Consider the following 15,509-nt stretch of genomic DNA (forward strand, 5'->3'; position numbering starts at 1 on the left):
GCTTTGATTCTGCTTTGTGCCAATGAGCTAGTTCCTTATATATATATATTTCTTCCTCTTGGCGCTTATTGCCATTGTAGCACTGACAGTTATGTGACTGGTTCCCTCTGGAGCAGATACCAGAGATGCATCGTGGATCACTGGTCAGAAAGCCTGCAAACAGCAGTGAAGTCAATCCCTCCTCCTCACCAACTGTGCACATCACTACTGCTTTGCAATCAATCTCAACCTGCATGGACTGGGCATAAAACCCAGATTTCCTTCTGAAGTTAGGTCTTCCAGCTCACATTTTATTATGCTTCTGTCAAACCACCAGGTGTGATTCTAACAGCTGTAAGAAAAGTCATTTTGTTTCAAAAAAACTGCTTGTAAAGGCATCTGTTTCAGTAATGATTTGTTTTACATTACAAATACCTGCAGCACAAGGGTATTAATATCACTAAAGTATAGGGATCAATGATACTCCACCTCTTTTTTTTTTTTTCAAATGAGCATTTACTTCTGACAAACCTCAATGTTTTTGACAAATACTGCTCCCGTCTGATTGAAGGTATGGTTATGCCTTTCTAAAAATACTGCAGTTGAAAGAGTGATATTAACACAGCACTACTGTTGGGAGGAACATCGATTGACTACCTAGTACTACTACTAATTATAAATATTAAAAAACATTAAATAATTAATTAAGACGCTACTCCCCATCCCATTCTAAGCGCTAGCTGTTGTCTGTTGAAATCAGCACCAAAATAGACCTTTTTAAATTGCACATAGTGAATCAGAGTACTATGCTATAATATATCAGTAAGACAACACTCTTAAGCATAATTTTATTGCCTGGCTGAAGAGGTCTACTGAAAACTATGTGGGGACTTTGTGTATTAGAAAGCTTTTCATAGGCATAACTACACAGGAGTTGTGGGGTTTTCATGGAGTCTTACTGAAGTTCACAAGCACCAAGTTTTACTGCTCTCATCATTTGAATCTTTAGTTCTAGTTTTCTGTCCCTGTTCCCTATGCTTGGGCATAAGGATTCGATCCACTCTTTCCCCAGTGGGAGCCAGTACTGGCAAAAGGGTGAATATATCAATTCCCCCCTAAACTGTATTACTGTATGTGTATATATAGGTATTAAATAGAAGTTCATAGAATCTAGCACTGAAAAGAGAGATGAGATATATATTCATACAGTTATATATATGAATGTCATTCAAGTCCCTGCATCCCAAGCCTAATGGAAAGTGTTTAGTAGTTTAGACAATTTTATCATAAACGAGCAAGCATTGAAGCTAGATCTGTGACCTCCCAGGGCTTGGATCTTTTCTGATAGATTCTTTAGAGAGCAATTCTTCCATCATGAAATAATTTGTGCCATTATAATTTTCATGAATGGGTGTTTAATTTAATCTTCTACATGCTTGAACTTTGCCACTTACTGCAACTATGTTCTGGGTTCACAATGGAATTAATCATTCAAAATCTGTCACCTTAATAATGGCTTTATCTTATCACAGTAAACCTTGACATCTAAGTCTTTTATTACTGCACAAAGCTAGGGGCCAAACTCTACTCTCACTTGCAACCCCAACTGAAATTTTTTTTGAAAGGATAAGTATATACACATCTGATCAGTTGTTTGGCTAATCATTTACATATTTATTTGAAAAAAATGAGACTTTAATAAACAATAGTTAAAAACTATGGCCCAAATTGTGCAATGAGCTCCACACCAACTGAGACCCTTCTGCCCACACAGAGCCACAGTGCACTATCAGGACCTATACTGGCACGATGCCACAAACTGTAGAGTGCATCTGATATTGTATGTATGTTTACACCACTATGTTCAATAAAGACAATAATATGAAAACTTCCGGGATGAGGTAGACATTCTAGAAAATAAAATGTATAAAAACAAATGTACATAAGCAATCAATCTTTTTTGCAACAGAAAATTTTCATCAGCACTGGTCAAAAAAGTATCTTTTTGCAAAGCAGTGGGGGAAATGAATATTAATTTAAGGATGCTGGAATTATTAGATTATTAATTATGTAAAAATAAATGCATGTATTTTTACCACATTATACCATTATCTATCTTGTTTTCAGGGGAATTTAGGCATCTTCTACCTCTTATTGTGAAAGACGTTTGTTACTAACATTATAGATTAAAATGTACCATGTGCAGGTGCAGACTTTAGTTAGCAGTACTGCTCTGTTTGTTTAAGCAACATTTTTCTAGGAGAAAGAAAGAGGCAGCACAAGGTCAGGCAATAGACAATGACACAAATATCTTTGAAAACTATTTACTATACAGACTTGCAGTTTATCAATGTAGTTTTCTTGGTTCAATGCAACAACACCTTGTGACTTATAGCAGTTCCTATTTTTCTCAATTTTCCAGTTAATGAAAGTAGTGTTTAAATACTCTGTAGTTAGATTATTAACTTCTACAAAATAGAAACAGATGTGTGTCTTAGTATGCCATTAAATTTATGATTTACATAGTACCCTTGAATACAGCTGAGCAGAGGCCAATGATTCTAATTTGCTCTAGATTTACAATAACCTGATCTGGTTTTTGTAAGTACTGAAACACTTTAAACAAAATTAGAAAGCCGTTGTGCTTTGTGTGATTAAAGATGCAATTCCCTTTGGGGTAATGAGAAGAGTTAGAACATGTTTCTTCCTTTATGGATGTTTCTATTATAAACACGAGTGCTATATATTATGTATTTTTGTTACTATTTCCTAGTTTTTAATTATAAAATAAACTGATTGAGTTGCACTGGAGTCATACTGAAACTATGCGAAAACCTAGCCGAAGAATGCATACTGAGCTTCATAAAAATCCTTAAAATTCTTCCCAGGGTCTTAAGGTCTTGTTAGACAAATACTAGTTCTCATAATTTTCCAAGACCAAAACATCTTTCTGATTTAAAACTACCCTATTTAAAGATTTATTTAAAAACCTAATGCATTTCTCAGCTTATTAAACTACATTAATATGTAAAGTTTTACAGGAGAAAGAGTCAGTGAATTCATAGTCATTTAGATCTGAAAATAGGGATTTGCCGTGTCTCATTGCAGAAAGGACAAATAGAATGAGTACTGATGAAGTGAGCTCAAATAAATTTGTTAGTCGCTAAGGTGCCACAAGTACTCCTTTTCTTTTTGCAAATACAGACTAACACAGCTGCTACTCTGAAACCTGGCAGTAAACTAGCTTCAATAGTATGCTAGCCAGTGGATCCTGGCAATACTAGTTATAAATATGAAGTGGAGTAAAGCTTATTTCCCCTCTTAAATATAGAAAATAAAATATGTAAAACATTTATGAATATTTCAGAGTAACAGCCGTGTTAGTCTGTATTCGCAAAAAGAAAAGGAGTACTTGTGGCACCTTAGAGACTAACCAATTTATTTGAGCATGAGCTTTCGTGAGCTACAGCTCACTTCATCGGATGCATACTGTGGAAATTGCAGAAGACATTATATACACAGAGACCATGAAACAATACCTCCTCCCACCCCACTCTCCTGCTGGTAATAGCTTATCTAAAGTGATCATCAAGTTGGGCCATTTCTAGCACAAATCCAGGTTTTCTCACCCTCCGCCCCCCCACAGACAAACTCACTCTCTTGCTGGTAATAGCCCATCAAAAGTGACCACTGTCTTCACAATGTGGGGGGGCGGAGGGTGAGAAAACCTGGATTTGTGCTGGAAATGGCCCAACTTGATGATCACTTTAGATAAGCTATTACCAGCAGGAGAGTGGGGTGGGAGGAGGTATTGTTTCATGGTGTCTGTGTATATAATGTCTTCTGCAATTTCCACAGTATGCATCCGATGAAGTGAGCTGTAGCTCACGAAAGCTCAAGCTCAAATAAATTGGTTAGTCTCTAAGGTGCCACAAGTCCTCCTTTTCTATTTATGAATATAGAGATTTTGTCCCAAGACCAAATGAGAGTGAACTTTTCAGGAATATGTCAGTTATGTGAAAGCATCACTAGAGAGTATGTAAGTGTTTAGGGCCTGATCCAAAGCCCATTTAAGTTAGTGGAAGTTTTTTCTATAGGCTTCAGTGGGCTTTGGCTTAAGCCCATAGAGATGTCAGGTTTGAGTGCAAGACTGGGAACCAGGCAGTCCTGTGTTCTAATTCTGACACTGATTCCTTTTGTGACCTAAAGCAAGTAATTTAACAATTCTGAACCTCAGTTTTCACATCTGTAAAATCTGAATAATAATAATAAAACTTAACTGCCTCACAAAGACAGTGAGGATTATTGCTTAGGGTCCAATCTGACATCCCTTGCATACCCAGAGATCTCATGGAAACCAATAGGAGGAGAGCAATGGGGGTAAAACACCTAACTAGTGTCAAGACTAAGATTGATAAGTTTATGGAGAGGATGGTGTGATGGGACTGGCTACAATGGCATGTGGCCCATCTGTAACTGCCAGTAGTAAAAATTCCCCATGGCTGGAGACGGGGCACTAGATGGGGAGGGCTCTGAGTTGCTACAGAAAATTCTTTACTCGGTATCTGCCTGGTGGGTCTTACCCACATGCTTAGGGTCTAACTGATAATATCATATGTGGGGTCAGGAAGGAATTTTCCCCTGGGTCAGACTGGCAGAGACCCTGGGGGGTTTTCACCTTCCTCTGCAGCATGGGGTATGGTTCACTTGCAGCCTTAAACTAGTGTAAATGGTGAAGTCTCTGTAACTTGAAGTTTTTAAACCATGCTTTGAGGACTTCAGTAATTCAGTCAGGGGTCTATTTCAGGAGTGGGTGAGGCCCTGTGGCCTGCAATGTGCAGGACGTTAGACTAGATGATCACGATGGTTCCTTCTGCTCTTAAAGTCTATGAGCCTATGGCTGTGCAAGAAGTGCAGAACTGGATTAAAGATAAGTGCTAAATATTATATCTGGGTTTATAATCGTGTTACTTTAAGTTTATTTATATGCAGCTTACCCTCTGATGAAATGTTTAATTTTCTTAGTTGTCCAGTTTTAATGATATATAATTAATAGGGTTGTCAATTAATCACAGTTAACTCATGCGATTAATTCAAAAAAATTAATTGCGATTAAAAAAAGTAATCGCGATTAATCACAGTTTTAATCGCACTTAAAGAAGAAGAAAAGGAGTACTAGTGGCACCTTAGAGACTAACCAATTTATTTGAGCATAAGCTTTCGTGAGCTACAGCTCACTTCATCGGATGCATTCAGTGGAAAACACAGTGGGGAGATTTATATACACAGAGAACATGAAACAATGGGTGTTATCATGTATCTCCTCACTGTATTTTCCACTGAATGCATCCGATGAAGTGAGCTGTAGCTCACGAAAGCTTATGCTCAAATAAATTGGTTAGTCTCTAAGGTGCCACTAGTACTCCTTTTCTTTTTGCGAATACAGACTAACTACTCTGAAATAAAAGGAGTACTTGTGGCACCTTAGAGACTAACCAATTTATTTGAACATAAGCTTTCGTGAGCTACAGCTCACTTCATCGGATGTACAGGCTGCTACTCTGAAACCAGTTAAACAAGAGACTACCAATTGAAATTTATTAAATATTTTTGATGTTTTTCTACATTTTCATATATATCTTGTATTCTGTGTTGTAATTGAAATCAAAGTGTATGTTTTGATTACAAATATTTGCACTGTAAAAATGATAAACAGAATAAATAATGTTTTTCAATTCACCTCGTACAAGTACTGTAGTGCAATCTTTTTGTCCTGAAAGTGCAACTTACAAATGCAGGATTTTTTTGTTTGTTACATAACTGCACTCAAAAACAAAACAATGTAAAACTTCAGAGGCTACAAGTCCACTCAGTCCTACTTCTTGTTCAGCCAATCGCTCAGACGAACAAGTTTGTTTATATTTACAGGAGATAATGCTGCCCTCTTCTTATTTACAATGTCACCTGAAAGTTAGAACAGTCATTCGCATGGCACTTTTGTAGCCAGCATTGCAAGGTATTTACATGCCAGATATACTAAACAGTCATATGTCCTTTCATGATTTGGCCACCATTCCAGAGGACATGCTTCCATGCTGATGACGCTCGTTAAAAAAAAAATGCATTAATTAAATTTGTGACTGAACTCCTTGGGGGAGAATTGTACGTCCCCTGCTCTGTTTTACCCGAATTCTGCCATATATTTCATGTTACAGCAGTCTCGGATGATGACCCAGCACATGTTGTTGTTTGTTTTAAGAATACTTTAACTGCAGATTTGACAAAACGCAAAGAAGGTACCAATGTGAGATTTCGAAAGATAGCTACAGCACTCGACCCAAGATTTAAGAATCTGAAGTGCTTTCCAAAATCTGAGAGGGACAAGGTGTGGAACATGCTTTCAGAAGTCTTGAAAGAGCACCACTCTGATGCGGAAACTACAGAACCCGAAAAAAGAAAATCAACCTTCTGCTGGTGACATCTGACTCAGATAATGAAAATGAATATGTGTCAGTCCACACTGCTTTGGATGGTTTTCGAGCAGAACCTGTCATCAGCATGAACGCATGTCCTCTGGAATGGTGGTTGACGCATGAAGGGACAATCTTTAGCTCATCTGGCACTAAATATCTCGCGACGCAGGCTACAACTCCTGTTCTCACTTTCAGGTGATGTTGTAAACAAGAAGCAGATAGCATTATCTCTGGCAAATGTAAACAAATTTGTTTGTCTGAGCGATTCGCTGAACAAGAAGTAGGACTGAGAGGACTTGCAAGCTCTAAAATTTTACATTCTTTTATTTTTGAATGCAGTATTTTTGTCCATAATTCTATATTTGTAAGTTCAACTTTCATGATAAACAGATTGTAATATAATACTTGTATTAGATGAATTGAAAAATATTATTTATTTTGTCTTTTTTCAGTTCAAACACTTGTAATCAAAAATAAATATAAAGTGAGCACTGTACACTTTGTATTCTGTGTTGCAATTGAAATCAATATATTTGAAAATGTAGAAAACATCCAACAATATTTAAATAAATACTATTCTATTATTAACAGTGCAATTAATTGTGATTAATTTTTTAAATCACTTGACAGCCCTAATAATTAAATATAATTAAAACTGTAGAATCATAATTTTAATATACATTTAATATACTGCATATACTAGGATTATATTTACCTCTTTGTACTCTGTCAAAATATTACAAATGGAACTCTATGTGGATGAAATGTCTCAAACTGCATATAATCTATTTGCTCACCCTCCGTTCCAAGGCACCCAATAGATAGTCATTTCTGCTTGGACATAAGACTATTCTAAAGATGGAGGCTTTGATTTTGCACTCCTAACTCACTCCTTGACTTAAAATAAGAGTTTTACCTGAATAAGGAGTACAGGCATGAGCCATAAGCATAACACTGAGTGTATGTTTTGCACCAATTTATGTTCTCAGTTACACCAGTGCAATGCTGTTGAGTTCATTAGCTTCACAGGCAGAGAGGAATTTGGCCTGTTGCATTATATTTTTGCAAATGGTAATGGATTTGATGTAGAGTAACATGATTGGGTTTTGGACCCAGTAAATGAAGTTGTATGTTTAGCTTCTCAGAGAAGAAAGTTAGAGTCAGCTTGTGCCTTCATTTGGGAATATGAAAGAACAGCAATTCGGAGGCTCCAAAGAGCAATTGTAGAAAAAATTCTTCATGATTGATTAAAAGCAATTTAGCCCCATTCCAACTATTTTGGGGGCTGCAGCTGAACTTTCAGACAACTGTTTCTATTAAAGAAGTATTAATTACCCATATAAGGGACCTCAGGCTGACAGTAGCAGACTGGTAAAGTCAATAACTTATTTGAATGACATTTCAATTATGCCTAGTGAGTGAATAATATGAAAGAATTTTTCTTTTCCTCTTAAATGAAATAACGACTGTGGATTTGGAAAACATTGTTGCTAAGAATAGAAGGCATCAGGAATTTGGAACCTGTTTTGTTTTGTTTTTTAACTCATGTTATTTTTTTATTTGAATTAACACAAGGTTAGGCCCCAGTTTGTAAACACCCATGCTTATCTTTAAACATATTAACATGTTCCATTAAAATGAATGAGACTACTCTCATTTGTAAAGCTAAACGTGTGTAAATTTTTGCCAAGTTTGGACCTTAGCTCTAATTCTGAAAACAATTAAACATGTGAGTAACTTTATGCCCGTTAATGGAGATTAACATGCCTCAATGTTTGCAGGACTGGGGACATCTTAGGTGTTTTGGATTGTAACCAATTCCTGTATTTTTTGAGAAAATGAGTAAATGTTCCTTTTTGAAAGTACATATTAACTTATTGATTTCTAGAGTCTGTAACTGGGTCTGCTAGAAATTGATGTACCAGAGCCTATGTGATTAACTTGGAGAGGAAGAAGTAAAAAGCATAAATAGACATAAAAATTCAAAAAGTCGGATGTAGAGCAGTTGTAGGCCTGTGGAGTGGAAATTATAAATGGTCTTGGAGATTTTCAGAAGTTCTCTTATTCGTTAAAAAAATGCAACTGGCACCTAAAAGAAAAGCTAAACCAAATTCTTATGACATCTCAAGAATCCTAGGGCTTATATTATAGGAATATATTCTATTGATAGGAAGAGGTCGTGGGCACAAAGATTTTGTAGCATTTTTTTCATTAGTAAGAGTTTTTAAATAAAAGCATGTTACTGAAAGACTATTATACTTCACTGTGAAAACTTGTGAAAGATACTTTGTGAAAGTTCAGGTTTTTAAAAAATATTAAATGTGACCATGGATGCACTTAACACTTTATTTTCCAGTAAGTCTTATGGGCTCAGTCCTACCACTACAGAAGTTACCGGTACCTATCCATTGGCTTGACTAGGAGTTTGATCTGGCCACAATTACCTTTGCCAAAAAGGAAGCTCTGTATTAGATGTTTCTTATTAATTGTCAATTTTCTTCAAATAACGATTGCAAGGAAACATTTTTAATAAAGGAAAAACCAATACACTCTGTGATTCCTCATATTAAGGGCCATTCTTAAGACATTTTCTGTAATATGATTGTTCAGCAACTCAGAATCTTTGGGAAGAGCAAGACTGTACTTACATTTGGTCATTAATCTTTTAAAAATTCAATTTAGAATTATTTAATTAAAATCTAAACTTAAGTCCCAAGGCAGGGTGAGCATGTATTTTAAATTTTTACCATGTCTGGAAAAAAGCTAAAGAAGGTGCATCTCCATGCATTAGAAAAATATTTGCTAAAGAAGTGAAGAGGGTCATTTTTTTCTTCTCTCTCCTCTGGACTTTCCAAAGATATTGCACATGGAAATTGGTGTGGATGAGATGCTTCAACCAACTTCAGTATAATAATAGAATTAATCTCTGCCCAGACATGCAAGCCCATTGGTAAGTAATGAAGAAATGAGGTGGCATGGGACAGATACAAGTCAGGCCAGAATTTGTCTCGATGTTTCTCCAGTGCTCTGTTGGCTCCAGATCCAGACTTCCTCAAAGTATGGATTTGTGACCATCTCTAATTTACAATTTTCATATCAATAACAAACACCCTTATGCGGAATCTAGTTAAAAAATATAACAGAAGTTCCCATCATCTGACAAGTCCTTGTACTTATGCTGAAGTGGTCTCTGTTGCAGAGCTGCTGTCTTCATTATTTAATTTCTCTTTGGAGCTTGCAGCCTATGTGAGCCTGTTGAGTTCTTTATTGAATATGTTTCAGAGCACGAACACCTGCCGACTTCTTTAATAACGAGTTGTCCTCAGTCGGCTTATATGTGAAAACCGTGCAGCAGAGGTGAGTTATGAATAACCTTAAACACTGAAACCGGATTCCATTAGAAAAATAAAAATAAAACTATGGCCAGCCTCCACATCAGAACTCCCCAAAATGAATTTGTGAGGGCTTTCCACAGGATGGAATCCAGGGAGATTTTTTTAAAATTGAATTCCATTCCAAGTAAGTGGGGCTCAATTGAATTCAATTTCCATTTTGGCTCCTAGGAAAGAAATATACACTGCATATTTTTATTGCTAATGTTTTCAATTTAGCTTTTGAAATATTATTTATATTTGACTATGCACAAGAGCAATGGACTTTGCTGCTTTCTTTAGAGAAGGGCAATCTTTCAAAATGGATTGACTAAAGGATAGATGTTTAAATGAGAGTAAATTCCTACGCTTTGTATAGAATTAATAAGGCTTAGATGCTGTACTTGGATGTGCAAGCCCACCTCACCTTGATTTTGGTGGAACGTCTCTATATTCTTTCCTTAACCTCTCTCCTTATCCCAGTCATTCCTTCCTTACTTCCTGGGCAGCCTCTTTCCACTCCCTGTACCCTCTTGCTTAGAAAAACTATGGGGTGAAATAATTTTGGGTGAACTCTCCTTGACTTTAGGGGGCCAGGATTTTACCCATGGTCTCAGTCATACAGCTGTTAAGTTAAAAAAAATTAACTTGAAGTCAATGAGTCCTACATCTGCTCAGAATGGATATTGGCTAAGACACACTAATAAGACTTTGTCCAATTAGTTCATCTTAATTGGCTTTACTCTGCACTAAAAAGCTCACATCACTTCTTCCATAATTGCCTCACCTCTGCTGAAGCAAATTATTTTGCTCTAACACATAAAACTGACTTTTCTGATATATAATAAGTACCTTACAAAGCTAAAACTATCCTTACTTGGCCATAGTCAACTCTTGATTCAGATTAAGTTATTTTATTTAATCAGAGCTTGGGAAATAGCATTTGAAAAATCCCCTTTGCCCCACAACTACAAGCTAGTTTAAGTATTTTACACCCCCTTTAAAAAGTTAATTATTTATTTGGGGGAAAATACAGACTATACCTAAAGTTCAACCTTTCCTTGTTAATTAACCCCATTTTTATGGGCAGTAAAATAAGCAGTCTTTATCCACCATCAGTAGTACGTGAGGCATGTTCACTTGACAAAGAAGCATATGTTCCCTCCCAGCTTTCTTCCTGCTCAAAAATAGGGACCTGATCTAAGGAAGGCACACACACACACACACAAAAGTATGTAATTTAGATCTACTGAGAGCAGTTATAGCACACTGCTGTTGTTATGGGATTTTATTAATTTTGCCTATCTATTATACTACTTATGTATGTAGTGAGAAACATTTTATTTATATTAGGACACATACTTTATATTTGATCATTCTTAACAGTATATTACCTATTTTTATATTTCTAGCATTTTTCACTAATCTAATTGTGATGTAGTAGGATTATTTCAGTTTAGGTGATCTTCTCTGCCTTTTATGGCTAGTGAGATAATACAACTATGGTTTCTCTGTGTTCTTTTTTGTTTCTTTCCCTAACAAATGTCCTGTGCAGTGAGCCATTTTCCATTTCAGTGTTTGTTTTTCGTATGGGAACAAATTCAGTCCTGCAATAAGTGGATGCAACACCCAATGAAATCCATGGAACCTGCTTCTGGTGGGGCTGAATGGAGCCCTTGATCCTTTGTTAATACGTGAATGTTATTTTTGTGGTTGCTGTCTACTTAGATGAACTTTCCCTCAAATGCTTCTTCAGTACCTTATCCACTATAAACTAATTCTTACAAATTTTCAGTGCTACCGAGGAAAAAGCTAAAACAGTTTAAACACATGATGAGTTACGAAGTAGATACCATATATTTCTGCATTTTCAAAAAGTACCAAATAATGTATATTTAACAAGAAAAATATCCTTGTCTTCTGTGTCTTGGTATTATATACACTGCCCAAGTCTCATTAGCATCATTTATGTTATGTTATCAAGATTTTCTGAATGAAAAATGTTCCTCATAAACTCTAATCTATCTATTATATTTCTATGATAAACATGCAACATCCACAACTTAAATAAACACATCTGCTTTTTACCACACACGTACATAGGATGAGAAGAGAATAATGCTGCAGCAGTTCAGTGTACTAGGAGAAGGAATTATATGATTTAAGGGCAAACACAGTAACACTGTATATTTAATACTTAAAAAGGCAAGTTTTAATTATAATTAATTATGGTCCATAGAAGAGTGATAAATTGTAGATAAATTGTTCACAGTCATAGTTTTAGAGTCAAATCTCCCTTTGGTTAAACCATGGAAATTGTATTTATTAGTATTAATTTTTGCTTGTATCTAAACAGATTCAGATATTCTGTAGGTTTCTGTTTTGCTATGTAGTATATTTCTCTGTCAGTTCTTGAAGTAAGTTTTGTCGTACTTTTATTTGAAGAATTTGGACAACAGTAAACAAGCTCTACGTGAGGACAAGACTACTACTGTGTCCTATTACTATTTATAGTAGTGCATAGAAATCCTAGTCTGTGCTGGTCACTCTGCAAACACATAGTAAGTGGCAGGCCCTACGCCAAAGAGCTTCTGTACTTTTACCTCCCTTCACAATTGCACAATGCTTACATTTGCATTTAGGGTGCTGTTCAGATGTTATGAGGGATGGATGTGGTATGGAACCTAAGCTGAATAGAACAGAATGCACTCAGGGCATAGAAGCTGTAGATTGCTCACATCATATGAGAATGGCCACTATTTCACTGCACTGCGTATAGGTAGATTCTTAGATGCGGTGGAGCTGGGGTCCACTATAGAGATGGTAGTGGCTGGGGTTGGGTCAGGGCAATAATTCTGAACTATGTGATTATGCCTACTAAATTAATGTAGCTCCACATAAACTCTTGGAGAGGGGCTTTTCTGGGATCATGGCCCTTCTGTAGCCTAAAAACTGAAATAGCAACCACTGAGGGGTTGTGGTGCTGTCCTGCCTATAGGCTGGGGACAGATTTGGGCCTGGCATTCATGTATACTTCCCTATAATGGTGGAACTGCACCCCTTAAAGACTATATATTAGTACTATACAGTGAATCTAGGCGTTTCACAGGCAGCTCTCTCTCTCTTACTTCAGCCCAAATCTCTTTCTTTTTGCTGTACTCCATATGATTATTTTTCTAGCATAGGAGGGAAAAGATGTTTATGTTCTATCTGACTCAGTCTAAATAAAATGTTAAAAGGTGATGATCTCTTCAATCATTACTGATCATTACTGACAAAACTATATTTTAAAATGGAGAAAACAAATGTGTTGACCTTGTGAGCTATGTAATACATTTAAAAAACAAATCTGCTGTGTCTTTTTGTTTAATAGTTGTGATTTGCATAGTTGAACTTTGAATGCATGGTCATAAATAGTTAGAATCTAAATTGACATAATGCCCAGCAATGTTAGGGTTCCAGACAAAAAAGGGGTCATCTACTCGTCAAGAAAGCCACTCCAGCTCAACAAGATGATGTCTAACAAAAAAGCTACAAGCCTGAGGATAGATAACATATTCAGCTTACTGTTTAAAAAGACAAGAAGTTTTCATTTATCAGGATAATCAGTACACAGAGTGAACCCTCTGATAAAAAAAAGAGAAAAGCCCATCAATTGTTTTTGCTAATTAAGATTAATATTATTCATGTGAAATGAACCAAAAAGTTATATGAAACCAGAATCCCAAAAGAGGTCTATACTCTACACAAATAATTGCATGGAGTTTTAATTGAGAGAAAAGAGAGAACCAATTTTTTGTCTTATTCAAGAAATCATAGCAGCAGTAGCCTTCTTCTTTGTTAGCAGTTCTTTCATATTCTCACTTGATGTAAAAAAACATGCAATTTTTCACAGATTAAAAACATTTGTGGAATTTAAAAAACCCTATTTAAAAACAAAATGGTTATATATTTAATGAAATGCTACAATTTTATATATTTAGCATTAATTTAAGGTAACAAATAGTTTATTAACAGAGAAAAAAGCCTTTTTTATTGAAAACAGGATGCTGTGACTATTCATAGTAATGTGCATTTAATTTTTATTCATTTAGCACAGCTAGAGTTGGGGATGACAAGGAAAGTGCATTTTGTTAAAGTGCAGATTAATTATATTCAATATTTTATTTTCTTTGAATATCTGACATCTAGCACCTTTTAAAGGCTAAAATGTCCAGCCACACTGAAGGAAATACTAACTGCCAAATTCAATTTCAATTTCTTTGTGCAATAGATACCCAACATGGGAATACATTTATGTTTGAATTAATGTTTACATACTGGTAATCCATAACCGGCATTATAATTCTGTACCTGGGAGCCAAAGGCAAAATGTCATATTTGGGGATGGGTATATGGTTATAACTATAAAACCTATTCCGCCCAAAAGTGTTATCTTGGTATTCTGCACCAGTGTCTGATCACCCTGTGCACTGCATGTATCATTTTGTTTGTTTGTATAAGACATATGACCCTTGAGGGCAGAACTCTTGTCCCTTCTTTGTTCTACATAGTGCAAAGCGCACTGTTGGCACACAACCAGTAATAATAATTTTACTTAACCTGCAAACTTATAGCTATATTGACCCCAATCACGATGCCAACTGAATAGATTTGTTTTCAGCCTGAATTAAATGTTTCTCTTCCGCCACTTTCCTAGCATATTCAGCCTCAGGCTAAAACTGTTTTAAGTGGACAAAATCTGTTGGTAAACACATGGACAAACTCTGTTGGTAAACGCTTACCTTTGACAATATTATTGCTTAAGGAACACTGTTGAAAAGCTTATATGTAGTGCAAGGGTCTATGGCTTCAGCCTACATATGATCCTTGTGCCAAGTACCTACTGCTAATAGGCAAATATACACAAAAGAGACAGGTTCTTTGATGGTTTAATCCCAAACATACTTAACTGTCACATAGTTAATCTTTTTGATTAAAAATTACTCTTCAGTTCTTTTGAGCATTTTTTGTTTGTTTGTGGATTTAGGAGGTTAAATGTGGTTCTCATGTCTGCTTGGAGCTGCTCTTTTTTATTTGTTAGTTCTACATGATTATTTTTTCCCTTTAATTACAGTCCCCAAAACATATCCTTGACAATGATACTGCTGAGACACCCACTATTAGCAAGCAGGTAAAACTATCAACAAAGCAGAGAACCTCATCGTTATTATCAAGTGATTTGATCTACTGGTTAAAAACAAGTGTGTTCAAAACAGCTTCACCTGCAGGCTTTACTTTCTAAGAGGAGAAAAAAGTTCCAAAGAACAAGTCCCTTGCTTTGTGAATTGGAAACCCTATCGTCATTTTTTTAAAGTTCATTTTAAACTTGTGTCTTGCTGTGGGTTTTCTTGAATTCTGGAACCCTTCTGCTTTGTTTCAAAGACAACAGAAAACTGGGCGGGCACTCATTTTAATCCTTCATTTTTTTTATGCTCTTATGCATTAAATTTTTTGAACAATCTCCTTTTAAAAGCAGATTTTGAGTTCCTTCTGGGATTAGATCGGATGTCTTTCAGCTATAACGCTAAGAAGCAGTCACATTTGAAGTTTGAATTTGTGCTCGGAGGGGATATTTTTTCCAGTAATATTTCTTCCCATTTTAACAGTAGTTCCACTTCTTGATGGTTTTATGTTGATTTCAAAC

The 15,509-nt window shown here is 35.8% G+C and overlaps 1 protein-coding gene across 1 annotated transcript in view; it reads right to left on the bottom strand.

Annotated features, from left to right (window-relative positions):
• ADGRL2 (adhesion G protein-coupled receptor L2) overlaps window positions 1-15,509 on the bottom strand; it is a 473,176-nt gene that overhangs the window by 199,516 nt on the left and 258,151 nt on the right. The gene's annotated exons all lie outside the window — the stretch shown is intronic.

The sequence above is a fragment of the Natator depressus genome, chromosome 8 (assembly GCF_965152275.1).
Source record: "Natator depressus isolate rNatDep1 chromosome 8, rNatDep2.hap1, whole genome shotgun sequence".
In the NCBI taxonomy this organism is placed as follows: domain Eukaryota; kingdom Metazoa; phylum Chordata; order Testudines; family Cheloniidae; genus Natator; species Natator depressus.